The sequence below is a fragment of the Ochotona princeps genome, chromosome 17, assembly GCF_030435755.1.
Source record: "Ochotona princeps isolate mOchPri1 chromosome 17, mOchPri1.hap1, whole genome shotgun sequence".
Classification (NCBI taxonomy): Eukaryota; Metazoa; Chordata; class Mammalia; order Lagomorpha; family Ochotonidae; genus Ochotona; species Ochotona princeps.
In genome coordinates, this window is record NC_080848.1 from 1,930,519 (window position 1) to 1,936,825 (window position 6,307).

Genomic DNA, 6,307 nt, shown 5'->3' on the forward strand with positions numbered 1-6,307 from the left:
TTTTCCTGGCCTGTCCTATTCTGCAGTGACCCCATCCTGGGCCAGCTCAGCACAGCTCGGGAGGACCCTGTCTCAGGCCGGCCGACCGGAAGGCCCCCCAGGCTCCAGCCACACCCGAAGGTGTGTCCGTTTGCATAGGATCTCAGTGGCCCACTCGCTGGGATTTCTGTGTGGGTCGCACAGCCACCCCGTCTGCTTCCTGTATGGTGACATTCCGCGTAGCTTCGGTCCCAGCTCCTGCCGAGTTGGGGTTGGTTTCTGGGGTCCACGCTGCTCCCTGCCATCTCGTCGCCCTGGGTCAGGTGTTCGCCTTTGCACTTTCACAGGAGCAGGGAGTGGCGCTGGAGCTGGTCTGGGCCTGCAGGTCCTGCCTTCACTTCCCTCTTCCGCCTCCCTCCCCACCACCGTCTCTGGTTCCAATTATTTCAAAGTAAAGCTCTTCGGAGAAGTTGGCTTTCAAAGATGGCCTTGATGTCTGATCCGTGCACACTGAGCTTCTGACCATGCTGAAAGCTGAGCAGACCAAGACGAACAGCAGCCAGAGAGCTCAGCAGGGGAAGCACCCGCGGGAGCCCGACCCACGCCGTGCGGCTCGGCGGCGGCCACGCTGCCCACGTACCTGTTGCTGCAGCTGGATCTCCGTCTGGCGCTCTTTAATTTAAATGTTATATCCTAAGCACCGCTCTGTTCTCTTCATGCAGACAACTCAACATGTTTAAAATGAAGTTTACATGGTAGCTATGTTCAGCTCTTTGCTCGATAAGTATTAAGACCTCTGGGACTTGCTGCCGTAATTTAAAGTGTTGTTGGTGTTGGGGAGCAGTGGGTTGAGGCTGGAATACCAAGTGCTGGGAATGCGGTCCACCTCTGCATGTCTCTGCCGCTTTGTATCATTCTGTGACCGCTCAGTCAATGGACAATAAACAATGTTATCAGAGAATGCTGGCTCTCTGTGTGGCTGTCTGGCCCTGGGCTGGGGGGGGAAGCACCAGCAGAGGGTCCCCTCCCATCCAGGAAGAGGCCAACGTGGGGTGCAGATGTGAACTGGCCTCTTTAAAGATTTCTTTATCTGAAATCCAGAGTCACAGAGCTCTTCCACCCACTGCTTCATCCCCCAATGGCTATAACGGCCACGGCTGGGCCAGGCAGAAGCCACATGGCTGCTGCGGCCTAAGTACCTGGTGCCAACTTGTGCAGTTTTCCCGGGAGCATCAGCAGTGGAGGAGTCAGGATTGGAAACGGCACCTCCATGGGATGCCGGCGTTGCAGGTGTATGCCACAACCAGGGTGAGGAGCCACGTTCACTCTACTGGCACAGCCCCACCCCCTCCATCATGCCTGTTTCATCTGTAACTATTTCAGCACACATGTCTAAAGAGTAAGAACTATTTTTAAGAACACTTTTTTTTTTACGGCAAAGTCGGATACACAGAAGAGGAGAGACAGATCTTTCATCCAGTGGTTCACTCCCCAAGTGACCATAACAGCTGGGGCTGAGCCAATCTGAAGCCTGGAGCCTGGAGTCTCCTCCAGGTCTCCCACACGGGTGCAGGGTCCCAAGGCTTTGGGCCGTCCTTGACTGCTTTCCCAGGCCACAAGTAGAGAGCTGGATGGGAAGCAGGGCCGCTGGGACACAACCAGTGCCCATATAGGATCTTGGTGCGTTCAAGGCGAGGACTTTGGCTGCTCGGTTACCATGCCGGGCCCTAAGAACACTTTTAAAATACCTTCATTGTACCTTAAGAACTTAGAATCAACCCAATTCATGTCACCGACTGATGTCACATAGCGTCACGTGTGTCTGTGGCTTAGTGACTTGAGGCGGGATCCAAGTAAGAACCCTGCTTTGCAATGGGTTCATGTAGGCCAAGCACCCCCAGCCAAAGCTTGGGGCTGATGCTGTGGCTAGCACACACTATTGGGATACCCACTTCCTGTGCCCCAGGTCTGGCTGGCATCCTGGATGCTCTGCTGGTCCTTATTCCTGCTACTGCACCTGCAGGGCACAAGATGGGGGCCAAAGTGCCAGCCCCCTGCCACCATGTGGGGGACCTGGCCGGTTCCCAGCCCCTGGCTCCAGTCCAGGCTCCTGCAGGCATGTGGTGGGTGAGTCAGCAGGTGGGAGCTCTAGTTCTGCTTTACCAAGTTGGTGAAAACAAAGCTTTAAAGAAGTCTGAGCATCCACAGGCATCCCGGGTTATAAATTCACACCAGACCTCGAGGGTGGCTCTGTGCTTCCTATCAGTTACTAGCAATGCCGTGCAGCGTAACCTTCGGGCTGCCTAAAGGACGCACGGCAAGGGTGACACGAGGAAGCTTCGTGTTCAGATTCGGATCTTGTCCCCAAGGTTGTGTCATTAGGTGACTGACGCACAGACCTGCGGCACTGCCGAGGCCAGGCGTGTGGGCCGAGAGAGAGTCCATCCCTCGTCTCTTAGCAGATTGCTCCTCTCACAGTCAGGAGGGAAGCTTCCAGTCCCTGTGTCCACCAGGATCCCACAGTCATTGCTGCTGGCTGAGCCCCGTGGGGGAGCCAGGCTGAGGGGGCTCCCCCAGACAGCACCACGGCCTCTCCGTCTTGATCATTCTGAGAAAAGCCAAGGGACAACAGCGGAGAGCCTGGCTCACTGGCCTCCTTGCAGCTGGACACCCCCTGAGACACGGCGCTGCCTGCCTGGAGGTCCTGGAAATGGGCCTAAACCAAAGCTGGCCTTGAAGTCACAAGGCCAAGGAGTGCTACCACCTAACGGCAGGCAGGGAGGGGTCCAGGAGCCTTCTCAGGGCGCTGAGAGCCCAGGTAAAGGGTTATCATCTGCTCCGTGCACCAAGTCCACCACTGCAGGACAGTGGACAAATGTCCGAACAGTGACTTGAACCCTGGACCCTCCTACAGTGAGCCTCGCAGAATGTGATACTCTGGGGATGGTACTGTGGCGCAGCACGGACAGCTGCCACCAGCATTCCATATGGGGGACAGGTGTTCCACTTCCCATCCAGCTCCCTGCCTGTGGCCTGGGAAAGCAGTGGAGGACGGCCCAAAGCCTTGGGAGCCTGCACCGTGTGGGAGACCTGGAGGAAGCGCCTGGCTCCTGATTGCAGCCTGGCCGTTGCAGCCATCTGGGTGTAAACCAGAAGTGGAAGAGTTCTCTTTCAAATTAAAAAAAAAATGGTTGCACTGCCTGATGTGCCTGGCCATCGAACGCCGACAGGGACTGGGAGAGCTCAGAAAATACAGCAGCAGGAGCCAGGGTAGGCACTGGGATGGAGCTGACCAGCTGCGGGACGCCGCGGCCCCGCCAGGACCCACACGGGGAGTTTGGGTCCCGCAGCGCCTCGCGCACCGCCAGCTCCGCCACGGAAGCCGCCATTTGCAGCCCCCGACCGGGCGCCGACCCGGAAGTGCGGCGCGTCACGTGCTCTGCGACAACCCGGGGCGTGCGGGCCTGGGCGCTGCGCCTGACGTCACCGCGTAGGCTGCTGGCCGTGACGTCTGAGGCTCGTTCGCCCCGCCTTCTAAAAGGCTCCCGGGGCCTCTGGGCGCGAGCGCGGCGCGCTGGCGGAGCGCGGCGCCTTTAAGCGCGGCGGTGACACGTGTGTGAGGCGCCGGAGGCCCCGGATGGTGCGCGTGCGGAGCTGCGAGCCGGAGAGAGGCCAGCGCCGCGCGGGGCTGCCGCGGCCTCCGGCGGGGAGCCTGGGTAGGCCGGGGTCGGGGATGCGGGGCGCGGGCGGGCCGGGAGGCCTGGGCGCTTGGCGCGGGGCCTCGGGGCGCGGGCCGGTCGGCTCAGCAAACCCCAGGAGTTCGTGCCGAGCCGGGCGCGCTGTCGTCATCCAGGGACCCCGGGGTGCCTGGGACGGGGTGCACCTTGGGGTGCCCGGGACGGGGGGGCGCCCCCGGGAGGCCTGGGGTGGACAGGGACGGGGAGGGACCCCGGGGTGCCTGGGACGGGGTGCACCTTGGGGTGCCCGGGACGGGGGCGCCCCGGGAGGCCTGGGGGGCACAGGGACGGGGGCGCCCCGGAGGCCTGGGATACGCTGGACAGGATGCGCCTTGGGGTACCCTGAATGGGGTGCTCTCTGGGGAGTCTTGGGAATCCCGGGACGTGGTGCACCCCGGGGAGGCCTGGGGGGCACAGGGACGGGACGCGCCCCGGGGAGTCCTTGGGGTGCCTGGGACGGCGGGGGGGCGCCCCCGGGAGGCCTGGGGTGGACAGGGAGTGATAGATGGGAAGGGGTGGGTAGGTCTTCCATTGAGGGCAGCTGGGCCCCGAGTGTGGTGTCCCACGTGGGTGGCCGGTGATGGGTGCTGTTCCATCGCCTTCCCAGTTGGCCTTGGTAGGCGGCCTACAGATGGGAAGCTGGGATGTGGGTGCTGGCCTCACGCCTGCTGTAGAGCGCCAGCGCACCCCTAAAGCACTGATCACAGGTGTGTGGTTGTGGTTAATGAGAGAATCCCACACGCTTGCAAGTGACAATGGGTAACCCTGTTGCCTCTTCTGTGTGGTTACTTTCCATTAGTTGGTGAAATGGAAACATTAGGTACTGCCGACTGGCTACTCCTAGCAGGTGAGGTTTAGGCAGGAGTTCACTAGCAGGTGCTGGCAGTGGTTGGTACCCTGATCTCGTGATGTCTGCCCGGTGAGGGCACGGGTGTCTGTGGTTTAGTCTGTGGCCCGTTGGTGCCGCTGGTTCTCCAGGCCCACCCTGACCCCCCAGCCTGCATGATGAGTCCTTCCCCGAGTGATGGGCACTTCATAGGGCTGCAGGTGGCGGAGAACCTGACCCCACGGGGTCAGGAGAACACTGGCTGGGCCACATGGCCTAGGGGAGCGGCAGGGCCCGCAGCCTCAGCCCACCTGGCTAGCAGCGGCTGGCGCATGGGGGTCGTTGGGTTGGGGAGAGAGGTGTCGGAGGTGAGGGTGCTGGTGGCTGCCTGTTTGGGGTGCTGGTGGGTGAGGGTGCTGGTGGCTGCCTGTTTGGGGTGCTGGTGGGTGAGGGTGCTGGTGGCTGCCTGTTTGGGGTGTTGGAGGGTGAGGGTGCTGGTGGCTGCCTGTTTGGGGTGCTGGTGGGTGAGGGTGCTGGTGGCTGCCTGTTTGGGGTGTCGGGGGTGAGAGTGCTTGTCCCTGCCTGTTTGGGGTGCTGGTGGGTGAGGGTGCTGGTGGCCTGCCCCGGGATCCTGGGCTGGGACTCCAACTCTGGCTCTTGCCTTTGGCTTCCTGCAGTGTAGACCACCGGATGACCCAGCGATGGCCAAGTATTGGGCTCCTGCCGCCCTTATGGGGGCACTGGGTCGGGCTCCTGGCTGTGACGTGAGTCCAGCCTGGTCTGTCTGCTGCTTCTAAGGTTCATTTTCAAGTCGGAGTTGCAGGGAGAGTGAGGGAAATCTTCCTTCTACTGTTGCACTCCACAGATGGCCTCCATGGCCAAAGCCAGAAGTCAGGAGCTTCATCCAGTAGATGAATCTTCATCCCATATAGATGCAGGGGCCCAGGGACTTGAGCCATCTGCTGCTGCTTTCCCAGGCACATCGACAGGAAGCTGGGTGGGAAGTGGAGCAGCTGGGACTCGAACCGGCACCCATGTGGTAGTACTGCAGGCAGTGGTTTAATGCACTGTGCCACAACACTAGTCTCTCATCTCGTAAATAAATGAATTAGTGAAACCCAGGGAATGTCTACGCTCCTGTTCTTTGTAGGAATTCCAGAGTGGTACTGACTGATTTGCATAGAGAACAGGCAGGGCTTGTATCTGCTGGCCTCATTGTCCATAGCTAAAGCAGGTGCGCCCCATGGGCCCTTCTCTGCTGCCTTCCCAGGCACAGGAAGCTTGGGTGGGCCCTGAGCGGCCACCACCTCCTTGTAGGGGGCGCCAGGGCTGCAGCTGGCCGCTGGTCAGAGTGCTGGCCCCGGGTGGGGCCCTGAGCAGTTTCAGGGTTGCTTGGATGTTGCAGCTGAGAGAGACCTGGCGGGTGGGGACGGAATGCGATGACGGGAGGTTCTGTGTGCCCACGGGAGACTGTCCTCGTGGCACTTTCCATGCGTACGCACCTGGGCACCGCTGGGAGCTGGAGTTGGGCTCTGCCCAGCTGTCCCTGGTCTCCCTAGCTGCTGAGCTCTATTGGTGCCTGTTCTCCAGGGGAAGAAATTGAGACCTAGAGAGTGATGGCCTTGGCCTTGAGTCTAGAGTGGGAGGTGAGGGCAGCAGAGGGCGTGGTGGGGACATCCCTCGGCCTGGGACCTGCCCCTCCCTGTCTGTTCCCTTGCCCCATTCTCCCGCACTGCCTCCTCAGCTTTAGAAGTCCGTGCCTACA